Source organism: Piliocolobus tephrosceles, chromosome 7 (assembly GCF_002776525.5).
Source record: "Piliocolobus tephrosceles isolate RC106 chromosome 7, ASM277652v3, whole genome shotgun sequence".
NCBI classification, from domain to species: domain Eukaryota; kingdom Metazoa; phylum Chordata; class Mammalia; order Primates; family Cercopithecidae; genus Piliocolobus; species Piliocolobus tephrosceles.
In genome coordinates, this window is record NC_045440.1 from 131,090,993 (window position 1) to 131,117,429 (window position 26,437).

The 26,437-nt window shown below is 40.4% G+C and overlaps 1 long non-coding RNA gene across 1 annotated transcript in view; it reads right to left on the bottom strand.

Moving 5' to 3' along the window:
• LOC111549803 overlaps positions 1–26,437 on the bottom strand; it is a 191,187-nt gene that overhangs the window by 143,829 nt on the left and 20,921 nt on the right. The window contains exon 2 of the long non-coding RNA XR_002733829.2: positions 18,165–18,261. This is a non-coding gene — a long non-coding RNA (uncharacterized LOC111549803). The remainder of the gene's footprint in view (positions 1–18,164; positions 18,262–26,437) is intronic.

The following is a 26,437-nucleotide window of genomic DNA, read 5'->3' on the forward strand; positions in this document are numbered from 1 at the left end:
AAGCCATCCAAACATCCTGCCCCTTAAAAGGTGGTCTTAAAATGAAATAATGCTTCAGAGGTGAATCAGGTGAGGAAATGAACTTACAAGCAGATAGGGAAAGGGCAATTCTAATGTATAATTCACCCCATATAAACCAGTGTATTTATCCGCTTCTTCCCATTGCTTTGCATTTCCATGATGTCTATCATCACGCCACCAGGGCCATTAGATGTAAGATATTAAATTGGAAGAAAGCTGTTAAATAAATGGGGCTTTAGAGAGCCTAATGAAATGTACTTTCCATACCCAGCAGGTCTTCAGAGGGAAGAACTGCCAGTTTACAGGATGATTTACGTGCACCCTGAAGTTAGGTCTATGCCAGAATTTTTAGTACTGGGAAAACTCATTTAATCCTATATTTATTAAGCATAGGTTAATAATTTCTGACAGTTTTACATGATGGCCATAGCACAGAGCATGGGAAATAGAAGAAACAGGTGCTACACTAAGTACTATAATTCAGCAACTGTGCCACTTTGGATAAACCATCGACCTTAGCTTTTTCCAAGTATAATCACGTAAAATGCCTACCTACAGACCCACGGGTCTGTGGACGCATCAAATGGTTTATTATATGAAAAAAATGAACAGGTAGCATAAAAACTCAGACCACTTTAAATGGGCAATCACATATACTTAAATCTGGAGACACCAAACAAAATTCCAGGTTGGGGTCCTTTTTGCTATGGAAAACCAACCAATATCCAAGCAGCAAAGACTAAGATTTTTGTAACCTACCCTTTTCCAAAGCAAGGTCAGATTTGTACTTAGGCTGACCAAAACGTTTAATTCTGATGAGGCCATATCCTTATCTTACAAAATGGGAGAGGATAATGGAGGGAGGGTACAATGAGGCAGATGGCAATCTATATTTCTAGTGAGTCTAGTTCTACAACTCTCTTAAGAATAAAACCCAATGCACAATAAAATAAAATCTACAATACAAGAGGGAATTGAAGCATGGCTTGTAATGCAAAAAGGGGGTGGGGTGGGTAAGTAAGCCAAATGCAAAGTAATAAATGAACTGTGAACACCTATTATGTGCCAGCCACTACCTTGAACACTTCACTTATATTTTCTCACATGGACTTCACACCTATCCTATGAGATATTTATTTCTATCCCCATTTTTCAGAGGAGGAAACTGAGGTTCTGAGATAGTAACTCTCAAGTAATTTGTCTAAGGATACACGCATAGTCTAAATCTATCTAATTCACCCCACTATGAATTCTTGCCATCATTCCTTAGAGCGTAGACACTGGGGAAGGCTTACAGGTGTGACCACAGGAAATGAGGTAATGTGCTAGGTACTTTCTGTGTGCTCATCCACCTCCATTCTTGCCCTTTCTCCACCTGCTGTCAGCCAAGGAGACTGACCAGTGTGGGCTACATCAGTGGTCTCCACATCTCCCTCACTGCCAGGTGGCCACAGACTGGAAGCAGGAAGGCAGAAAAGTCAGGGTTTTTGGTTTAGAGCTGGCTGTGTCCCTCAACCCAAGGTCTGAGCTTCCATCTCAAGGATGCTCTTTCTCCAGTGCCCTGAAACCATTCTGGCAACACTTCATTCAGGCAGGGGGATAATATGGCCCCACTGTCCTAGGTCAGAAAACTGCATTATCCCTTATGGTTTCTCTACATCCCAAACTCTCCTCAATTACAGAATCATCATGTGCCACTGTACTTTAAAACTAAAGTGTGAGCCAAAGGCAAAATGAAGTGAGGTTCCTCAATGACCAGCAAAGTGAACTTCTCTGGAGGATGAATGTGGCCACTGGTTATATGGCTGAGGGTTTCTTGAGCTGGTGCAATTTCATTCCCAAGATCCCTACTCCAGAAGCTCAGTCAAAACACTAAGACTGCTGATCTAGTTCCCAGAAATAGAGGCGTCTCTCCTGCAGACCTCAGAATGATACAGATGCTATGGTTTGCTGGATTTAATCCCTTAACTTTTAACCAGGGAATGGTAATAGTCTAATGAACATGGCAGGTATTTGGGGCTGAGAGCAGAATTATGCTGCAAGAGCCTGCATGTAGCATGGGAGTCCAACAGATGCAGAGTCAGTTCCCTGACTCACCAGCTGACCTTGGGCAAGCCACTTAACGAAGCCTTTCCTCAGTTTCTCCAGCCATAAAATAGGGATAATCATAGTTCCCACCAGAGATACTCTTCATGAGGACCTTTGATGTCGGTTTCCACAGACAAAGGGCTGGTATAATTATCCCAGGTGCAGAAATGAGGAAGGCAGAAAGCCAGACTGTTTTTTATAGGACTTCTCAGGCAGAGTTTCCGGCTTCTGTCCATGAGTCATGTGGACAATGGGCCCAGCGTGCTCATAGAGTGGAGCTGCCAGGGAGAAGAGTGGAGGGCTGGGGGATGTTTTTCCAAACTGTGTAGGTTTGAGGGGTGCCATAGTTGAATAAAGACGAACAGGACTTCAGAACCTGACAGGTGTGAATTCTTATCTTTTCCCTGTTGCTTACTCTGTCTATGATCTTGGAAACGTTGCGTAAGCTTTCTGAGCCTGAGTCTGCTGCTTGTTGCGGTTGTTGCGGTTGTTGCGGTTGTTGTTTTGAGATGGGGTCTCACTCTGTCACTGCCCAGGTGGGAGTGCAGGGGCGCGATCTCCGCTCACTGCAACCACCACATCCCAGCCTCAAGTGATCCCCCTATGTCAGCCTCTTGAGTAGGTGGTACCACAGGTGTGCGCTACCACGCCCCGCTAACTTTGAATTTTGGGTAGAAATGGGGTTTTGCCATATTGCGCAGGCTGATCTCAAACTCCTGAGCTCAGGCTGATCTCAAACTCCTGAGCTCAAGTGATCCATCTGCCTGCGGTTCCCAAAGTGCTAGGATTACAGGCTTGAGCCACTGCACCCAGTCCACAGCTTTTGAATGAATACATGTGATCGTTTAATCAAAGTGCCCACCAGAATCCCTGGCACATTGTAGATGCAAAAATGTCCATTCTTTCTCGTTTTTAAAATAGACTTTATTTTTTAGAGAACATTTATCTTCATAGGAAAATTGAGCAGAAAGTACAAAGCGCTCCTGTATATCCCCTACCCCCACACATTCACAGCCTCCCTCATTACCATCTCCCAATAGAATGGTGCATTTGGTACAATTGGGCCTATGTTGACATGTCATTTTTATAGTTCCCATCAGGGTTCACTCTTGGTATTGCACATGATATGGGTTTGAACAAACATATAATGGCATGTATCCACCATTATAGTGTCAAATAGAATTGTTTTATTACCTCAAAAACTATCTGTGCCCTATCTATCTGTCCCTCTACCCTAATTCCTGGAAACCACTGATCTTTTTACTGTCTCTATATTTTGCCTTTCCCAGAATGTATAACATAGTTGAAATTATAAATCATGTAGCCTTTTCAGACTGGTTTCTTTCACCTAGTAATATGCATTTAAGATTCTTACATGTGTTTGCATAACATGATAGCTCATTTCTTTTCAGAGTGGAATAATAGTCCACTGTCTGGATATACCACACACAGTTGACTTATCTGTTCACCAGTTGAAAAACCTCTTGGCTATTTTCAAGGTTAGGCATTTTTAATTAAGCTGTTATACATATACATGTGCAAGTTTTTGTGTAGACATAAATTTTCAACTCATTGCATAAATATCAAGGAGTGCAACGGCTAGATTTTATGGTAAGAATCGGTTTACTTTTGTAAGAAACTGCCAAATTGTCTTTTAAAGTGGCTGCACTATTTTGCATCCCCACCAGCAATGCATGAGTGTTTGTATTGCTCCAAATCTCCATCAGCATTTGCTGCTATTGGTGCTTTGGATTTTGCCATTCTAAGAGAAGGTGAGTACCTTCTCGTTTTAGGAATCCCAAGGATTTGAAGATCAACCTGGGAAATCTTAGCTACGACCCGGCATTAAGCAGTCACCTAGAGAGCAGCAGTAATCCCAAATAGTAATAAGTCCCTAACCACTACATTTTGCATAGTATTTCTTTCCATTGTTTTATATATATATGTGTGTGTGCGTGTGTGTGTGTATTTTTTTTTTTTTTTTTTTTTTTTTTTGAGATGGAGTCTCACTCTGTGGCCCAAGTTGGAGTGCAACTGTGTGATCTCGGCTCACTGCAACCTCTGCCTCCCTGGTTCAAGTGATTCTTCTGCCTCAGCCTCCCGAGTAGCTGGGACTACAGGTACATACCACCAAACCCAGCTAATGTTTGTATTTTTAGTAGAGATGGGGTTTCACCATATTGGCCAGGCTGGTCTTGAAATCCTGACCTCGTGATCCACCCGCCTCGACCTCCCAAAGTGCTGGGATGACAGGTGTGAGCCACCATGCCCAGCCCATTGTTTAATATATTGCCAGCTGGTATTTACCACACTTCCTACTCAGTTTGTTTCAATGGCATTATAAACCAACACAGAATCTCTGCTCAATAAAATAGACACATTTTGGCCATATCTAGAGCCAAGAAAGTGAACATGAGCTTAGAATAACACAGCCACCTACTTTCCATTTGTTTCATCAGCAAGTATTAATCCAGTACCTTCTGGATTCTCAAAAGGGTTCGACAAAAAGAGCAAATATTTGTGCAGAGATGAGACTAGTGACCCTTAGAACAAGAGTAAGACTGGGATCAGGAGAGGCTGGAAGCTTTTCCATTTGGAGAAAACCACACAAGCCAAGTTCCTGAGAAAGGCCTGGTTTGCGGAACAGGAAGATAAAGAAGAGAATGGCAAAGACTGTAGCATATCTAGTTATGATCCATAATTGGATCATAACTGGCACACACTAATTGGTGATATTAGGGTCCATATTGCTGAGCAAAGGAAGTTGAAGGGATGAAACATCTGTACTATGGTCAACATAATGTGCATAAGGACACCTGCCGACATCTTAAGGAACACACTTTCATTCATTATAGTGCATTGCTTTTGTTAGCCTGTGACAGATGCATTTTAAAGCTTGTTTCAAAAAAGTGGAAAATGGAGTTATGTCTATGCAGTTTAAGCAAAATATAGGTCAATTTGGTTGTCAAATAGCCAGCTGAGTTATTTGGCACTCATTTTGGTTTCCTTTGTATGTTTTGATTGTTTCATTTTGCATTTTCCAAAATGAAGATACTGGAGACAACAAACTGTTAGGTCCTTGTTATTCTGTGCATATATGATTTTGTCCTAAGACAAGATGAAATAAGCATATCTAATTTTACTATCCAGTTATTTGGGATGTCATCTTAACTAGCAATTAGGATTAGCATGTTACTGAAGCTCACAAAGACACAGCTGGGATGACAGCATGTTCTTTGTTCAGAGTATTTGCCACATTGAGAACTCTGGGCAAAAATAAATAAATTATAATAAGAAAGGTAATTTATTTTGACTTTAAAATAATAGATGACTAAAACTCATTTTTCCTCATACCATGAGAGCAATTTGCCAAGCTTTATTAATGGGCATCTTCATATCCTTAGCAAGCTTAATTGCTAATTAATTAAAAGATGATTAGATAAACAATAGATTGTACTACAAAATGAAGATAGCAAAATTTACTGTCATGATGTCTAATGAACATTCTTTATCCTATTGCCCTACCAATCTTTCAGCTCTTTAATTTCTAAAGTAAAGATCCCCAAGAGCCATTTCCTGAAAATTAGAGTTAAATCAGATCAACATTAAAAGACTTCCGGGTCAAACTATGTTGAGGGCCAGTCACAGACAATCATAATTTAATTAAAGCAAGATAGAAAAAAAAAAAAAATCACACCAAGTGAAACAGCCTGGAAGAGCGACAAAAGCCATTGTCTTAAAATCAGAATACCTATGCTCCAAACATTTACTACGGTAGAAACTAGTGAAACATAATCTAATTTTTCCGAGCTTCATCTTTCTCATCTATAAAATGGATATGTTCGGTTCAGCTGCAACTAAAAGAAGCCCAAAAGTAACAGAAGTCTAAGCAAGACAGGAGTTTATTTTTCTAACCTGTAAAAGATCCAAAGGTAGACAGACAAGAACTGGCAGCAACTCTGCTCCACAGAAATTTCAGAGCCTAGGTTCCTTCCATCTTGTTTTTCCTCCACGCTATAGTCTAAAAAGACTTCTCAAATCCTAGCCTTCATGCCCACGTTCAAACCGGCAGGAACTAATGTATACAGAAAAAGGGGCAAAGCATCCACACCAGATCTCTGTTAAGGAAAGTATCTGGAAGTTTCCACACAACACTTCATCTTACATCCCACTGGCTAGAAGCTAGCCATATAGCCACATCTAGCTGCAAGGGAGGTGAGAAAAGGTAGTGTTATTCTGGACTGCCATTTGTCCAGCACAGGGGATTTTATCACTAATAAGAAGTGGGGAGTGGAGGCCGGAGCGGTGGCTCACACCTGTAATCCCAGCACTTCGGGAGGCCAAGGTGGGCGGATCACAAGGTCAGGAGATGGAGACTGTCCTGGCTAACACGGTGAAACCCCGTCTCTACTGAAAAAACACAAAAAAATTACCCAGGCGAGGTGGCGGGCGCCTGTAGTCCCAGCTACCCAGGAGGCTGAGGCAGGAGAATGGCGTGAACCCGGGAGGCTGAGCTTGCAGAGCCGAGATCGCACCACTGCACACTCCAGCCTGGGCGACAGAGCGAGACACTGTCTCAAAAAAAAAAAAAAAAACTGGGGAGTGGAAATCAGAAAACGGCTAGCTGTCTCTAATCCAAGATATAGCTCAAAGCTTTGTTAGGAGAGTACACGGAGGGCGTGGATATGAAAAAGCTAACAGAGTGTCTGGCTGATTAAAAAAAAAAAAAAAAAGCCAGAAGTGTTTAATAACTTCTTATTAGCTGCATCTACAACAGGATTAAATTCCCCAGGGCGGAGATGAGACAGGGAATGGCCTTTCTTTCTCTGAACCAAGTTTCTGTTCTAGTGGAAGGAGCCAAGACAAGCATCTCATTCCTCCACGTCTTTGATTATACAGTTTTCTCTCTCCAAATCTTCTTCTTGCCCCTTTTTCACCTTGCCAAGACTCAGTTCAAATATTACTTCTTCAAAGCATTCTTCCTGATCCCCTAGACTGGGTTAGATGCCCTTTTGCTGAATTATCATAAGAGTTGATGCATACTGCTTTCACAGAAATTCTTGCTGTGTTGAAATTAGTCTGTTTACACATCTCCATCACTGAAGCGTGAACTCCTTGAGGAAAAAGATAAAGCTTTATACATCATCACATTCCCCACATTTTTCAAAATATTAGATCTCAATCCCTTATTTCTATGCAAGGAACTAGAATGCTTGTTTGATGAACATTACAGGACATAGTTGGCAAAATGATAACATAACATTTTGTGCATGACTTGGGAATAGAAAAGATATATGGTTCTCTTTGTTGACTCACTCAGTATCTACAGGCAGCATATAGCACATATTAATTGGGTCCTTGGTCAATGCTTGTTCAACGCAATAACACAACTTGTTCAACACAATAATTGAAGGCTAATATTTGTTGAGAAGTCAATAATCCAGAGTGGATAGTGACAAGTTTAGGAAAGATAAAGCAAGTAATACACACACTCTGCATTTATGTGCTCTTGCTTAAAGAGAGAAGGATGAGGCTAGGTGCAGTGGCTCATGCCTAATGTAATCCTAATATTTTGAGAGGCCAAGACAGAAAGATGGCTTGAGTCTAGAAATTTGAGACCAGCCTGGGCAGCACAGCAAGATGCTATCTCTATGAATATATAATATTCATAGGCACCTGTAGTCCCAACTACTCAGGAGGCTAAAGTGGGAGGACTGCTTGAGCCTGGGAGTTTGAGGTTGCAGTGAGCTATGATCACACCACTGCACTCCAGCCTGGGTGACAGAATGAGACACACACACACACACACACAAGAAAAAAACCCTGAGAGAAAGAAGGATGAGAAAAACAAAATCAAAAGATATGTGTTCTGTTTACCCTCCTGAAGCATGAAGCAAGAAGAATTCCCATGATACAACATTATTAGAAAAACAACAACAATTAGAAACTGAAAGATTGAGAGCTCTGTTCCACCACCGACAAGCATGTCACTTTAAGTATTTGTTTTATTTCTCCTGGTCAATGTGCTGGGGTGATGGTGGTGGGTTTTAGCTCTTAAATCAGATTCTTAGCCTTGGCAGCATTGACAGTTTGGACCAGATAATTCTTTGTTGTGCGTGCTGTCTTGTGCACTGTAGGATATTCAGCAGCATTCCTGGTCTCTGCCCACTAAATCCCAGTAGCACCCACCCATACACATAGACTATAACAACCAAAACTGTCTCCAGACATTTTCAAATGTCCCCGAGGTGGGAAACATTGCCCTGCCCCCTCCCAAACACACACAGTTGAAAACCACTGTGTAGAGTTAAATAAAATTACTAAAGAACCCTCTATGGAACATAATCTACTTCCAAAATTAACATACACTTTCTTTCTCAGTCTCAGTTCTTTTCCCTTAAAAAAAAAAAAAAAAAGACTTGTGCACTCTAGAAACTACTCTAAAACAACTACAGATCAGTTATGCAAAAAAACTCTGAAAGTTACAGTACATGAAGGAACCCTTAGGTTTAACACAGAATTATCTCAGTTAAGGTAACTGCCTAATGAATCTGACATAAACATCAATGTGACTGCATGTCACTTTCATTAAAGCAAAGAAACCAGAAAGGTGAAAGGGTCCTTATACCTTCTGCTGTATGCATCACCACACACCAGGTATACTAGATCCAGTTCTGGGAACCTCATTTCAAGAGTAATGGTTCAAAGGAGAGCAGCCAGAATGAGGAGAGGCCAACAGACCAGGTCCACTCTATTCCACAGTGATTCAAGAAACGTTACTGAACATGTTGATTCCTATGTTCCAGGAGCTATGGAGATGGAGTTGGATGCCACATTGATACTTCCCTCCAGAAACTTACATTCTAGTAGAGGGAGCCAGTGTGCAACAGAATAGCATGGCAATAGACACAGGGCTATATTGAATAGTGGGACAGGTGCATAGATAAGAATTATGCAAGCACCAAGTATAAAGAAGCAGCTTCTGAGTTGATAGTGCTGTTTTGTGCCTTTACAGAGGTATGTTTTAGAAAAAATAACTCTAATGGCAGAATAAATAATGTAAATAAGAGAGTGAGACTAAAAGTAAAAGAAAGCCACTGGGAACCCTTGCAGTAGTTCCCGTGAAGAATGATAACATCACGAACTCAAGTAGTGGACATGAAAATCGAGAAGAAAAGATGTTCTGAGAGACAGTTTAGAAGGTAGAATCATGAAAACTCAGTGACTGGGTAAGTATGACGAGGAATGTGAGGAAAAGACATCCAAGATGACTCTAGCTTCAAATAAGAGAAAGGATTGAGGAATAAGGGAAGTTTGGCATTAAACAACAAAAATGACTACAGGGAGGCAAGGCTGTTGTTTCCATGTATCAAGGACATTATTATGTGAAAAAAGTACTGGGTGTGTTCTGTGTAGTCCCAAAGCTTTAAATTGGAACAAAGAGATAGAAGTTCAGAATGATTTTGCCTGAATGGCAGAAATCATTTTTTGAGACTCATTGTTATCCAAAAATTAACATTCTGCAGGAGGTAGAGAAGCTCATCAAGACAGTGCCTAGGGAGATAATGGACAGCTACCATAAAGGGCATCTAGAGATTTTCACTGCTCTCCTCTCAGCTTGCTTCTTCCAGTAATGTCCTGATTGTTACCCCATCCTGACTGTCCTTTGGGGAACCAATCCCTCCTTCTGTCAATTCCTTGATTCAGATAGACCTGGCTCTTCTCTCCTGCACCAACGGTGGTCCTGTGGCTTCAGCCTGCACAGGTAAAACTCTCAGAGAATGGCCCCAAGATGAGCGTGTGATCTAAGCTATGGAAAGAGGCTCCTCATCAGAATTTTTGCAGAAACAATTAGGGAAGGCTTGCTCTCTGTCTGTGGGGTGTAGCTAAGATGGTAGAAAGTAAGAGTGAGAGAGAGAGAAAGACTCAAGAACATGATCAAGAGAGCCTTTAGATATAGCTGTCCCTCAGAGTAGTTACACTCCGAGATTTCATTATCACCTGTGATCTTTTGAACTGTTTTTCTTTAGCCAGTCAGTTGGAGATAGGTCTATTGTTATCTTCTCCCCAAACCCCCAAAAATTCCTCTTGTGGCTACTTGTACAGGAAGAAAATTCAGGCATAAAATGAGAAGCAACTCCCAGGCAATAGATCACTATCAGCAAAGTTTTTAGACCAATGTATTTTGAAAACAACTGAAAATCTTTAGATTCAGAAGAAATCAAAAAAGAAATCTAACATACTGTAAGGGGTTAAAATAAACATACAAGGTAATAATAAAGATGTTTTTCATTGTAATATTACTTAGAGCATTTACCAATAGCCTTCAATGTATCAAAAGCTGGCACATTTCTCTACTGGTTCTGCTCATTTTTTTTTTTTAATTATAGTAATTTCTTTCAGAAATATACTAACAAAGAAAAAACGACAATTAAAATTTCCAAATCTGGAACAACTGGAATGGAGAAAAATATACAAAATAAACTCCACAAGGTTTTAATTCTAAATACTTTAGACCTTACAAGCACCATAAACATTCTGGTGTGGTTCTTCCTTGCTTAGGACGCATGTTAATGCCTTTAGCACTTCCCTCTAAGACCAGTAGCATACTAAGTAGAACTGAAATGTTTTTTTATTACCCTACTGGATCATTCTTTTAATAGGGGATACAATCTCATTACAAGCTCTAGTAGTCATCCAGATTAAAATCTTAATTGTCAGGATTGGTGAAAGTGTAATAATATATACTTATCCTTTTTTTGGCAATGGCATAATTAAAGAAGAGCAAAAGTATTTTTCTGTAAGCAAGGCTTCTCATCCTCAGACTATGCAGATTTTCCCCCTTTCAAATGGGGCATTTATGTAGTACCCATTCTTGAGAAACTATACAATATTTTAAAGATTCTCTTACATTTTAGGGAATACATGAAGTGGTTCACCTTCCTGCCTTCCAAAATATCTCTTTTCTTACTTCTCTTCAAATGTGTCCATGTCATCAATGTGAGGAGAATGAACTTTGGAAGCAGAATATCTGTGCTCATGTCCAAAGGTATCTTCACTTCCTACTACTATTGACTGAGTAAATCAGTTAAGGTCTCTGAGACTCAGTCTTTCTCATCCATGACATGGAACTGCAAATACTACATATGTGGATCAATTTTTTTAAATGCAAATGTTCTAAAACTGTAAGTTCTTTTATTATTTTTAGAATGAATGTTCACTGAGTGCTTGCTGTAGGTGATGCACTGAGGCTACACCTGTTACCTATTCTTTGCTATTTTAATACAGAACCTCAGAATTGGAATGGATCTTAAGGACTCCCAAGGACCAGGCATATCCCTTTGAGCTAAATAATCATCCTCTTTTAGTTTACTCTTTAAAGCAGGTGTCAAGCTGCCATGGTGGTATGGATTTGAACATGTTGACTGGAGAATTATGGCCTAGAGTGAAGCTCAACCTTAGAACCTTGGACAGAATGGTATGAACAGGTACAGATGAGGGTCAGAAGTGGAATCAACCCAGGAACCAATGATAGAGATTAAATGAAGATGGATGAATGAACATGTGTTCAATATAGACTATAAAGATGAGGACTAGGAGCTGGAAATGGATCAGTAACAGGAAATAAATGAAAAGACAAAGGAAGAATCCAAAATTTTTATCAGAATAATCAAGCAAATTGTCAAGTCTGGTAAAAGTCACAGGTGCAAGTTACATGAAAGAGAACTCTGTAGTCAGAGATAAGAATAATTTGGAGAGTTGTTGTAAATAATTGTACAGTTCTGGTGCACGTGATAAGGTGCTTGCTGAGGTTGTTTATCTAGCCATACTCTCCATGCATCCTTGCCTCACTTCTTTTTCTCATCAACTCCTCCTGTAAGAAGGAACACGTGTACTTATTCAGTTAGCTAATTTTTTAGAGCCCAACTGTTCCCATGACAGATTTGAAGATGCTAACAGAAAAAAAAAGTACAAAATAAAATTGTTAAATATAAATTCTAAAACCTGGACTAGAGAAAAATATAAATTAGTGTAGTTAGAGATTACAAAAGGTAGATAAAAGAATTAATAGATTTCGGAGAGAAAGAGACTGCAAACAGCACAGTCATAAGGTTTTCACCATTAGCTGCAGTTGATCTGAGATTTGTGTTCTGAGCTCCCTGTGGGTCAGAAATTAATAGAAAATACAGACAGAAGGTATACCTTTTATTTTCCATAGGGTAAAAAGAGATAGGTCTTTTCCCTGAACATACCTCTAAATAAAAATGTCATGAGAAACTTCCAAGAAAAGGTTTTATGTGATGGAAGAACAATGTTCTACAGCATCTCCAGAACAAAGAAAAAGCAGGTATTTCCTTCAAGGGAAAGATTGTTCCATTGAGGACTCACTATTGGAAATACAAATGTCAATGTGAAGAAAAGAGTGGGGCAACTGCCTTTATCCCACAAGACTCTTTTCTCCCAATGTGTGGAGCTCCTCCCCACCCCTTCTTAAAGCTCTTCATGGTTCTGACCGCTGTCTCTCATCAACCCTAATTTTGTGATCCAGGTTCAGCCTACACATCCATGCTTTCATCTCTCTTGCCACATGCCAGAAAGATCAACCCCACTTTTTTGTCAATGTCAATGTGAAATGATCCAAGAACTAGCATTCTTTTAGGCTTCAAATAAAACATTTGAGAATGCTGGAAATGCTCAAAAAGTATCAACTCTCACTCATATAACCACTTAATTCTGTTTTCAAGTCTTTGTCCACACTTGTGCTCTGAGACATTTAACACTCTATACTTAGTACCTAATAAATAAAATAACAATTACTAATTAATCACTCTTATAAAGTGCTTATGATGTTTCAGTCATGTGTGTTATCTTATTGAATTCTCATCACAACTCCCAAAGGAGATATCATTACCATTTCTATGTTACAGAGATGGAAATTGGGCAAAGAAACCAAGTAACTTGCCCAAACTTACACAGATAGTGGTAGAATTTGGATAACAGAGCCTAAGTGAATGAATAAGCAAATAAATACAACATGAGGAATGACTCTAAGTGAAAGGCATGTTCATCAATGTGAAGAAGTGGAGTATTCATTGAGTGCCAGAAATTCTTCTCTGTTCCTTAAACACAGCATTTGTATTAGTCTTTCCTAACTCTGTGAGACAGTCGTTTTCAATCTCAGTGTAGAGTTCCCATTCTAGACGGTTGCTCTAAAAAAACCCAGAGATCACTAGATGAACTGAGGCCCCATGAATCTGGATCAGAGAGTAAAGTCTCCAAGTCTTGATCAAGCTTTGCTATTTAGATTGTTAAATCTTTGGATGTTGAGGGCCTTCAGGTGAGTAGGAACAAATTTATGGAGTCATTACCACTTTCTGTAGGTTCCCACCCCAAAAGGGATCCATGAGATACAATTTCAATGATTGCATGAACTTCAGTAACAATTCCACGAGTTTGAATTGTTCCAATTTTAACTACTGTTGTTTTTTCCTCCTTCTGACAGTATTATTTGTACCCGATGCATGTATGGCAATGTGAGTAGTCAGGATTGACCACAACACCCATCAAAGAATTAGGACAATTTAATAAATACGAAATTAATAAATATGAATTGAGTGAGATATTTCATAGGCCAGGCACTGAGCTTAGCATAGGAAATACAGAGCTGAGAAGGTGGACATGGGCCCAGCCCTCAGGGAGCTTATAGTGTGACCATGAAGACGAACACTAACAAGCAATTCTTCAAAGCACTGCTGTTGATAAAGCATCAGGAGTAAAGGGAGAATGGGTGCAAATGGGAGAAAATTTGCTGAAATGAAGCTTATGGCCACAGTTGCAGCAGCAGCTGTGGTTGGAGACCTGGTTGGAGACCACATCCCTGAGCAACAGGGTAAATGCAATCAAGTTCCAACCTAGCCATTATACCCAAGAAGGATCCCCACTTAACAGATGACAAAATGGAGACGCAGGTTAAGTAGCTGTCAAAAGTCACATAACTAACAGGAATGGAGCTAGAACACGAGCCAGGGAGTCTGGCTCCAGAGGTCATGAGAACCAGTTCACTGGGAAGAAGTAAACGGTCAATTCCCAAGGACCTATGCAGTCCAGCAGAAAGGGGCTAACAGAAGTACCCCCTTCCCCAATTTGGGGGCCAGTTCCTTTTGCTGTGGCTATTTGGCCTGGACCCACAGCCAGCCCCTCAGAAATAGTGCAACAAGGAGCTTAATTCTAAACCCACCAGTTCCTGAAACCAGGACTGTCAAACAGTGGCCTCTCTAGATCCAGAAAGAACTAGAATCATCTACATCTCACTGGATGCTCCACAGGAACAGCTTGGGTGAGAGCAGCTGAGAAAGTCTGACAGCAGCTCCAGGCAGCCCTGAAAACAAAGGACATTTCTAAACTGGAGGTAATGTGAATCTAGCATTGGTCAGCTGTACCAGAAATCAAATTTGGGACAAAAACATCTAGCCTGTATTAACCTTTTACATTTCCAAATTGCAGCCTTAATCTCTTTCCATCAGCTTACTTATAATTGCATCAGAGACCCCACAAACCTATCATTATTCCTCTCGGAGGCCCTGAGGCAAATCATTTGTGTGCTCTCTGATTGAGTGTCCCGTTAGTTAAGTGGGGAAAAGGGGGAAAAAACCTTCCTCACCACAGTGCTGTGAGAATTCACAAGATTCCTGCACACTGCGCTTGGAAGATAGATCATCCCCGTCAGAGCAAACGTGTCCCTTGGGTGTCAGGATGCAAAGGGTGTATGCAGGAGAGGGAGAAACCAAAGTCTGGCATTGAATTGTTGTTTATATATGTTCCTCATTCATTTATTTTTCAAAAATAATTTTTGAGCACTTACTCTGTGACAAGCATTGTACTGGAGACTCAGGATTCAATGGCGAATAAACCACAGCTCCTGCCCACGAGCAGCCGATGGTCTTTAGAGCAGTGGATCTCCATCTGGCTGCACATCTCAGTAGCCTAGAACACTTCTAAAAAGACCCATTCCCAGTGCCCCCAACCCAGACTAATTAAATCAGAATCTGTGAAGGAAGGGCTCCAATGTTTATTTAATTTCCCTAGATGGTTCTGGTATCTAGAGAGGGTTGAGAACTACTGGTCAGGAAAAAATGAATTACCTCCTTCTCTCTGCCCTTGGTACAGCCTTCATACTTCGTTAGAATATTTCACTATAATCGTTATCAGACCCTTGGTACCTGCAGGAAGACCCTGGTCATTTCACCTGTATGAGAGTCGGGTGTCATTTGCAGCTTCTCTGAGGCATGAATTGGAACTCTTGAATTGGAAGGCTGGGTGTGGAGGTAAAGTCATCAACTGGTGATAAAGCCTGGGTCACTCTTTGGTATTCATATGACTCCATGCCCTTTGAAAGAAGGTTTAACATCAATCTGTGCTTTCCCTGTGTATTGCCAAGAACTGATACTTAAAAAGTAATCAAGTAATCAATGAGGGTGGTAGTAGTCACCTTTGTTTGTATTAACCTGGATCTCTTCTTCCAAAGATCCTTCTCTACCATTTGGTTAACCACTCCTCCATCCTCTCTCTAAATCCATGTTGTCTGGATGGGGCTGCCTCAAAGCTCTTGGCAGCAAAAGGTGACACCTGCCCAAGATCAGGCCAATATGTGAAACTGTATTCTCCTTGCCTAGGACATAGACCAGGACAATCAATGTCCATCATTGGCCTTTTGCAGGAACAAGCAGCTGTCATTCTTGCCCATGGTTATTAAGTATATGGCAAATTAGAGGTGCTGGTGGTCTTCTTATCCACCAGCTGGGGAAAGACTGGCTAGGAAGAAGATCAACTCAGAATCCTGCTGATCTATCTGGTTTGAATACCTGGATCCAGTTGAGACTGAAGATCTACCCCTGATCTTTTGATTATGTGGGCTAATCATCCTCCATTTTTTTGTTGTGTTTTGTTTTGTTGGTTGTTTTGAGACAGAGTCTTGCTCTGTCTCCCAGGCTGGACTGCAGTGGCACAATCTCGGCTCACTGCAAGCTCGGCCTCCCATGTTCACGCCATTCTCCTGCCTCAGTCTCCCAAGTAGCTGAGACTATAGGCGCCCACCTCCACGCCCGTCTAATTTGTTTTTTGTTTGTTTGTTTGTTTTTAGTATTTTTAGTAAAGACGGGGTTTCACCGTGTTAGCCAGGATGGTCTCGATCTCCTGACCTTGTGATCCGCCCACCTCGGCCTCCCAAGGTGCTGGGATTACAGGTGTGAGCCACCGTGCCCAGCCTCATCCTCCATTTTTTATTTCAGCCTATTTAAATCAGATTTTCTCTTTTGCAGTTAAAAGAATGTTCACTACCACACTGGATAAATAAATGAATTCTCTGCTCCCTTCTCTTCAAGTAAGAAAACTTAAGAAAAGAAGCATAGCTTCTTCCCTTATCCCTCCAAGTTTCTAAGAAAGACTAAAAAGGATTTGGCAATAACTGATAGCACTGATATTTGTCTAATGCAACTTTTCCCAAAATGTGCTCTGCAGAACATTAAATTTGTCCCTGTCCAAGTAAGTTTAGGGTTAAATTGTTAAAAGGTATCTTTAGTGCAAAATTTCTCAAGCCTTTTGATATTGATGTCAGTGAGAAATGTAAATCTCTCATAAGAACTGCAGTATACTACATTTTCCCAATTTATTTAAGTACAGGGCTCTTTTTTTGTCCTGCATCTCCTGGGATTAGAGTTTTGGAAGAAATGCCATTCTAGCTGCAACCCAAAGAATGTTCTCTCCTTTGCTTGGAATACTCTTCCCACACCATCCACTACCAAGCTGTCCAATTTCTACTCAACTGTCATGTCTCAGGATGAAAACTACTTTCTCCAAAAAGTCTTTAACACCACCACTACTGCCACCTTCCCCAATCTCAGATAAGGTTATCTATACCCATCATCTGCTCTCTTACACTGTATACTTACACTTTAATGGTATTTACCACACATAATTATAATTATCCATACGTTTCCCACTTAGAATATGTGCTGGGGCCAGTTCACAATATGTTCCCCAGTGATTCCCACCTACTGGTATTCATGATCTTGTGGAGACACTTCCCATGTCAATGTATGGCCAGTCCTACGTGATCAATAAAATATGGCAAAAGTGAAGATATGTGACTCCCAAGGTTAGGTCATAAAAGATATTGTGTCTTCCACCTAGGGCTCATAAATTGCCCACTCTAGGGAACCAGACACCATGCCCTGAGGACATTCATGTGTCCTTGTAGAGAGGAGCTAAGGACCCTAGCAAACAGCTGGCACCAGCTTTCTAGCTCCATAAATGAGCCAACTTGGAAGGTATCCTCCACCTCTGATTAAGTTTTCAGAAGAATAAAGTTTCAGCTAACATCTGACCACAATCCAGTGAGAGACCACAAGCAAGATTGGCCCAGCTAATCCGTTTTGAAGTTCTTACCTCCAGAAACCATGAGACTATAAATTCCTTGAGAGTCAGTACTGTGAATTGCTTACTATTGTGGCATACTCCCCACCACACACATGAATGCACGTGCATGTATATGCACACATACTACCAGGATCATAATTATAGTACTTGAAACATAGATGTCACTCAATATTTACAAAGTAGATAAAAATAAATTGAAGAATAAAGTAAATTCTGTATATATATATATAAATTATATATGTAAACAAATATAAATTATGTATTTACATACATCTATATACACACACAGAGGTAGATATATATTATATATGCACATGGACCCATATGCCTCTATAAAATGTATATTAATTATAGACATATACAGGTATAGGGGGCTGGTTGGTAATTTGGGTTATGAAATAAGAAAGGAGAAACATTCCTTCTAAATCACAGGAAGATTCTCAAATTCAAATATCTCACTGTGACTATAGCCCTGAACTGGGAAATCCAGGAGAGCTGGCTTTAATATCACATCTGTGTGATTTTTATGAAGTGACATAACCCCCTGCCCCCGCCCCACCTCCAATGCTAGAAAATGAGGGAGTTAGACTAGAGCATTTCAAAGGCCATTTCAGCTCTACCTTTCGATGACTCCAAGGCAGTGAGCGTTCTGGAGGTCTTGTACCAACATGGCAGGGTTCGTTCAGCTGGTCTAACACAGGGTCCTTCTGGGCAGAGCTGAAGAAAAGAAGCCCAAGTCACCTGCTGAAGTCCTGTCTTCTTTGCTGTTTCTCTTCCACTGTTTTCAGCTAATGTGTCCCCAGATTGTAGGAAGTGACAGAAGCACCCCATCCCAGGACTGTTTGGGTGGCAGTGTGGGTCTTTGATCACGGAAATGGTGGTGGTGTTGTCATTCACAGCCCTTGGAACACTAAGACCCAGGGTCAGTCCTCAAAGAACAACTCCTGCCAAGGGTCTCACATAGTCAACTCTTAACTGATACAACAGCCACTTTCTAAGAATACAGTGCAGCTTTTGGGCAATCTGCCTAGAAATTCTTTTCCACTGAATTCCTGGAAGAGACTGCTTGATTTTCTCCACACCCTAGATTCAGAGGATCAAGCCAGAAAGCCAAGAATAGCCACACACAGCACCTGAGAAAATTGTGTCTGCACGACCCAGGCTCAGGTAGGGTGGAAAGAGCTGTTCTACAAGTAATTTGTGAGGGAGACACAAATTCTGCAATTCTGGTTTGATATTACCTTGGCAGGGGAAGGGTTGGGATGGGGATTGGAGCTTGGAATATAATACCTACTGAGTATTTACCATATGTCAGGCACATTACATTTGTATCTTATTTAATTCTTACGAGTTCTAAAAGGTACAAAATTTTAATTCATTTTGTGATTCACAGGACATCAGGTTGAGTACACAGAAAGGTCTTATCCCAGTCCAAGCCCTCCTTAAAGACTAGGCAATCTTGCTTCCTAAACAACATCAATGAGGATGTGAGTATGTGTGTGCATGTGGCATAGGGTAAAGTTTAGAAAATAAATACATTCTAGTGCAAGGTTTGGAAAACTATAGCCTGAGTGCCAAATTCATTCTGCTGGTTAATTTTGTAAATAAAGTTTTATTGAAACACTGCCATGCTCATTTGTTTAAATGTAGTCTATGGCTGCTTTTATGCTACCATACTAAGGTTGAGTAATGTGACAGAGACCACATGGTCTACAAGCCTAAATTATTTACCATCTTGTCCTTTAGAGAAAAAGTTTGCTGACTCCTGCTCCATATGACCACGGTAACATAAGGCATTACCTTATATTGGTAAGGTACCTTATATGTATCTGGGATAACTACATATCCCAGACTAAGAATATATTATTAACTTTTCTAATTAACCATAACTAAACACTAAAAAAAAATTGAAAATTAACCAAATAATATTCACAATCAAACATCCATTTGCAGGAAAAACTGTACCAATATTGTTCCTGTATTCTGGAAGTCATTAATAAAGCTAAAGCCATCAGTAAAATAAAAGCAGACATTACATATAGAGCCATCCTGAGAAAGTTAGCTGTCTGAGGAGTTAGTTCCACACCATCCTCTGAAGGAGTCAGTACAATATTGGTTCCAAGGAGCTGTCACTTTAATCAGTTCTATGGGGACGTTGAATCAGTCATTCAGATAAGAACGATGATGAGGCTGAACAGGTAGCAACCTTTTCCCCTGTCCTTATCAGTCCTCATTTCCACCACCAGAGCATGAAGTCCCCCATTAGAATATTTGAGAGATGAAAGGGCAAAGAGATTGGGGATATCCCCAAGTAAGTTTTGGAGTAGTAAAAAACTCCACGAATCAATATAATTCAGCAGAAACAAAAGCTCTCAGAGGCAAGTGACTTGCCCAAGGGCATATGGCGGTGGTAGGGCAGAAGTTATCACCCACGTCTCCAAAACCCAGTGCAGATCTTGCTCCAATGTGAATTCAAGTTGTGCTGTCCACGGGCAAACAAACTTCCCCTCACTGGCACTCTAATTCCTGCCATAAAAGGACAATGTTGGCCTGGATCGGTGTTGCCCAAACCTCAGCCATTTCTAGAGCACCTTTACAATTTTACCAGGTCTGTACCATACATACTATCATCAACTTACTGTATTTTAATTGATCACTTTCATCTGAAATTACTTTACTGTACAAGAAAACCATCACATTGCAATAAACAGAATTTAAGTATGAATTATCCTAAACAGAAATTACTATGGAAACTTCACTATGCTATTAAATTCCAGGTAGATAATGTTGCCCACCCAAAGCTTTGTTCCTGAGCCCTTTTCTATTGTCCTTGAGAAAGATTGAAACAAATGTTGAAGAGGCGTTAAAGAGGGACACCAAACTGAGAATCTCTCCAGGCAAAGAGAAAGAGAATTCGGAAAAGAACAACCTTCTCACAGTCTCATGCCATTAATAGTGTTCTCCTCAGACATTTGGAAACACTGACATCTAATTTCATGAGAATTCCAAAGCCAGCCAAAGAGTTGCAGGAGGGGTGGAATTGGAAGAATTGAAAAGAAATATTTCTGTCTAAAATGAATTCAATTCCTTTAGTTTCCTTGTTGGCATCTCATGCACAGCAGACATTTGAGTATCATTGCATAGTCAAGATAACCTTTAAGGCTGAAGCTTTATTTCCATTGTAGAGATAAAGACACCAATGCTCAAGTCCAGGAAGATTAAGTAATTTACTCAGGGTCACAGACTGTGGATACAGTAGCTTCAGAGAGAGGTATATTTGATGCCACAGGCCTCTTTTTTTCTCTCTGCAGTTGAATTTTGTCTCCTTTGCAATCTCAATGGTCCTTCCAGTGATCCAACCCCTGCTAACTGGATAATGAGAATAATTGGTCCCTGTCCTCCTTGGCACATCCTTTCATGTGCCTGCCAGAGTCTGAGCACCTCACCTGGCTCATCCTTCTCTGCAGACTCACCTGGTCTTCTTTTTCATCCTCATCACATAAATCCCACCCTTGCAAACTTTTATCACTCTCTGCTCCTCTCCTTTTAACTGGTTCCAATCCCTCAGGCTCTACCCTTTAAGTGGGATTTTCAGGACTGAAGACAGCCTGCCACAAGATCCTGAAGACAAAGCAGGGTTGAACTGAACCATTACTTGGTGCATTGTGAACAAGTTTCTCACTGACTCCAGCAATGGACAGGTGCCAGCTAGGGATTAAGGGTGATAGAAGGGGGCATATGGGCAACCTTTGAGAAATGAAGACAGTATCACTCAATGAAGCAGTGGCGAGAAAAGTAGTCAGGTAAGATGGCAAGTGCAGAAGTGTGAAAATGGAACTCAAACCCATACAACAAAAGTATTGAACACCGAGTTGGCATAAGGCAGATTCCAGGTACAAAGATGCATAGAGTGGAGACACAAAGAAGAATAAAAGATCCTGTACCTCAAGGGAGCCACTGTCTAGCTCTTCCCTGCCCAACGCGGGAGCCACTAGCCACATGTGGTTACTTGAGCACTGGAAATGTGGCCAGGCCAAATTGAGATGTGATGTAAGTGTCAAATACATTCCATATTTTGAAGACTTAGTCTTCAAATGACAGAAAAGCATGTGAACATCACAGTAATCATTTTTACATTGCTTACTACTTGAACTAATAATATTATGAACATATTAGGTAAAAATGTTATTAAAATTAATTTCATCTGTGTCTTTTTACTTTTCTTTAAATAAGGCTACTAGAAAATCTAAATTTGTAAATGTGGCCCACGTTACATTTCTGTTGGAGAACACTAGTCCATTCAGCAAGGTGGGTATGCACCCAACACAAGAAACTCGTAAAACTGTAACACATGTTGAACTAGACACAAGTGTCTATCATCAGGAGGTGGGGGGATTCCAAGTTGGGTGAACACAGCAATTACTTATTTACACAATTCACTTCGTTTTCACAATATCCATTGGCTGCTGAGCTTTAAAAAGCTCTTTTCTCATTAATCTCCTTGTGTGTTCCTAGATCTGAGAATAAACTCTTCGTGTGCAAGGACAACTTCATCTCCCTTTTAAAACTCCCTCAGTACCACTCCCAGAAGTTACTTCAGTTCTAGGCACACAAAGAATGCCTGTAGAAACCAATGAATTTCATATACATTTATCTAGACTATTTCCCACGAGCCAATGTCCATATAGGCAAGTATTAAAAGTAGAGAAAAAGCTATTGACCAGAGCATGGAAAGGATAAATAGACACAGACATCATCAAATGGACTTACAGGAGCATTTATTGGCTGCTTACTATATACCAGGTTCTCCATTGCATTCTTTATATATAATATCTGACATAAACCTTAAACCATCCTGTAGGAAAGCTAATCTTATCCTATTTTACAGATTGGAAAACTGAGGCTCCTAAAAGGTTATGTAACTGCCTAAACACAGTTAATAAGAAGGTAATAGTGAGAGGAGAGATCATGCCGACTTACTTCAAAGCTCAGGGATATCTCTTTATGGGGCACATCTGCATGAGGATTTCAGCTTCTGCTTTGAATTATATCGTTAACTATTGTACAAGCAATTTGTCTGAACATTTGGAGAAAGATGTTGTGTAAGTACTTGTATCTTTTCTGTAGGAGGAAACTTCAGCAGGATACAGGTGACATGACTTTGCTCTCTTTTGCATCCAACTGCCGAAAAGTATCCCTCTTTTGGAACTCCAGATTGTGTCTTAGCCTACAAGTTCACACTATTTAGACTCCCAAACCCATAACGTAAGACTTGGAAACAAGCCAGTGAAAGAGGGAGGGAAAGAATATTTTTGCAATTGCTGCAAGAACTTTCCAAGAGCTATTCTTGGAGCTGGGAGTGTTGACACCGGGCTCTCAAAAAGAGAACAGGGAAGGATTCTAATATGGAAATATTTTAAATTGTGTGCTTGACAACACATACTAGGTGCCCCCCACCAAAAGAAAGCCAATAGTGAGAGAGGCTCAGATAGAGTAACTGAATATGGGCTGGCTCATGGATGGCTTTGCTAGTGCAATAATCTCATTTAACCAAAGGTGATATGGGGTAGTGATTGCCAGAGTCCAAATCCCAGCTTTGCTGCATCCTAGCCATATTACTTTGAATAAACGAGGCTCTCTGTGCCTCAGCTTCCTCATCAACAAAATAAGCACAATAATAATATCTGCCTCAGAGAGTTGTTACAAAGTTTAATTTGAGTTCTTGCATAGAATGTGTTTTCATCAATGTAAGGAGTAGCTATTATTATCATTTTTAATGGCCTATCCCAACAGGTAGCTCAGTTCTAGTATCTTCAACAAACATAGGGTAAAACGTGAGTAATGCTACTTAAAAAGACACTGTCTCCCCAGCAATGCATGGAAATAGTGAGATTTTCTTGTGTCTACATTTAGTGGAGAAAAAAGTAGAACAAGTGGTAGAAATGAGAAAGGCAAACTAAGGCATAAAGAGATTAGAGAAAACAAAAGGAGTTACTAAGAATATAAACTTTACATAAGATGAGCCCCCCTATTTTCTAGGAGGGTTAAATCACAACCTTCGCCCATCTCTATAACCCTTTTCATTATTTTCTTCCCTTTACACCATACTTTGAAATGCTATGTCAATAAGTTCTTACTAAGTAATAATTTAAAAGCTTTAATTTTGTGTGTTATTTGGAGATGGAAGTAACTGCCCAAAAGAGGTCCTGAAATGATTTAAAGTGCTGAGTTACTTTGAGCTGATAAAATTCTACTCTGAAGGATGGTGTGGCAGTATGAATTGTACAAAATGTTCAGTGTGTCCTTTAAGAATGCTGATGCCAACTAAACTATCAAATATCAGACTGGAATGGAGTGTCAGGAACCAGTATATCCGGAGCTATTTCTTGTTACCTGATTTGTCAGGAAGAGCTCAGACACAAAGCTCAGAGTAATTGCAAAGCTGGACAACCATTTTCAGATCCATGGCATTTTGACCCTAACTTGCGACTATTTAACATGCAATCTCAGCATTTAACAAGCTATTTTCTTATAAAGTAATTTTAAATTACATCTCAATGCTTTTTGCACTTGAAATAAAGACAAACATAAAATAAACAAAAAGAAATCACGTTGTCACGATAGTTACCTCCAAACATGTTTGTTCATGCCTCATCTATGTGATTAATGTTCAATGGTCAAATAAGAATTTCTTAAACAAACACCACCACCATCATCCATCACAGTCTAGTCATAAAATGTTCAGTTTCACCATTTGTAAAATGAAGCTACAAGTGTTTACTCTTGCTATAAGGTTTGTGGATTAGGCCTACATCTTCCATTTGAGTTCATTCTTCCCATCATTGGGAACCACCAATAAACAGAAGAAGCAATTGTGGTTGAAAGCATAGGCTTTGCAGCCAAACTTTGAGGTCTGGATCCCAGCTCTGACATCTTATATCTCTGTGACCCTGAGGAAATGACCTCTTTGAGCCTCAGTTTCCTCATCTAGAAGGCAATACTCATGAGCATATCCACCTAAAAGCATTGTTGTATGGACCTCCACAGATGATGTAAGCTGAGAGATTGGCACAGTGTCCAGCAAATAGTGAACGACTGATCCATGTCAGCTACCCTATCACCTTCATTCAGTGAATGAAGCTCTGAAAGGGCCAACATATATCTAATGGATGTCAGTAGATACAAGTTGAATGAAAGCATCTGAGGCATTGTATTCTTGAGCCCAGGGCAGATAGCCCAGGAGGAAGGAGAAACCCTTGACAAAATTATTCTCCCTTTGAAAACCAAGGGTCACCAGGCTATGTAGTTAAAAAGCATTAAAAAGCCAACATTCTCGCTTCTCTTTCTTGATCTACCCCACCTAGGGGAGACGGAAGAGGAAATTTCCCCCAACTCCACCCAAGCCTCCTAATGAGCACATAGAAGAGAAGGGAGGTCTCACTTCCTTGTCATTGTCTCATTTTAGCTTCTTCTGGTATTATCCTACTTGGTGAAACCTGAACTAGGATTGTGAGGCCATATTTCCTAGTTATGGATGTAAAGTGATGCAAAGTGAGCCCACACTGTTGAGAGGATGCAAATGGATTCACCAAGCTAATAATGAACCACAATTCAAAAACCTCAAGCCTGACACTGTCAGATCCTCAGGCTCTGGGTGCACATGGGTGGTGCAGACTGTGTCCCAGGCACTGAAGATGACCACCTTGCATAGGTGCACTTCCAGAAAACCAGATGGAGGCAGCTGGGAAGTCTTCTCACTGACCTCATGTATTAGCATCCTGACGACGCACCACCCTGCAAAGAGTGGAGGGCACCCAGAAATTCCCCATCCCACTCACTTTGCTTATCAGTACCCTGTCTTCCCCTTAGTAAGGAAAACAAAAAGAGAACATGACTGTTTAGTTCAGGATGGATGGACACAGAAACAATTTCATAATGTAGCCTTCTTTCCTTCATCTTTTCGGTAAATATGTACGAAGGACCTAAGTGTCAGTTTACTACATTGCAAAACAAACATCCCAAAAATTAGTGACTTAAAATGATGACCACTTTTTTTTGGTTCTGCAGGTCAGTTATTTTTGTCTGTGTCCTTGAGGGCAAAATTGTGTCTTATACAGCTCTAGATTAGCAGGTATCAAAGGGCCTTGCACATAGTAGGCATTTGATAAATCAAGTTGAATGAATTTAGTAAGTAGAAAAAATGGATGATGATTTAAGTCTCCTTGGGGCTCAATTTATGAGCAAGAGGTCAATCATATTGACCAATATGATTGCGCTCATCTTAGCAAGTGTATGTTCCCTGTTGAATCTCTGCATCTATAAGAATCCCTGGCAAATAGTAGGTGCTATAAACATTTTTAAATGAATGAATGCTCTTTCCAGAATCCAACACTTCTCATTATCCCCTTTTCTGCTGCTCTATCAATGCCACTGTCATCTGTCCCCTTGATGGTTGTATTAGCCTCTTGATTGGAGTCTGAGTCTTTGTCTCTTTATTACCCTCAGCACACCAGTCAGAGGAATCCATAAAAATATAAGTCAAATCATGTCTCTCCTGTGCTTGAAACTTTTCCTTGGCCCCTTTGTAACTCAGACTAAAAGTTGAAGCCTTTACAGTGCCCTACATGGCCCCACGCTTCCTGCCCCACTGTGTCCTCTGCTTCTTCTTGTCTCCCCTCACTCCCTCCTCCCAGCCACACTGGCCTCTTACTGTTCTGTGAGCCCACCAGCTGCTCTTCCTCATGCTTTTAAATTTGTTATTCCAAATGCCTTGAAGGCTCTTCCTTACTTCCTTCAATCTTTTCCTAAATGTCATGTTCTCAATGGGGTTTTCCCTGAAAATCATGTTTATCATTTCATTGCAACCTCTTCTTTATCTGCTTTATTTTTCCCT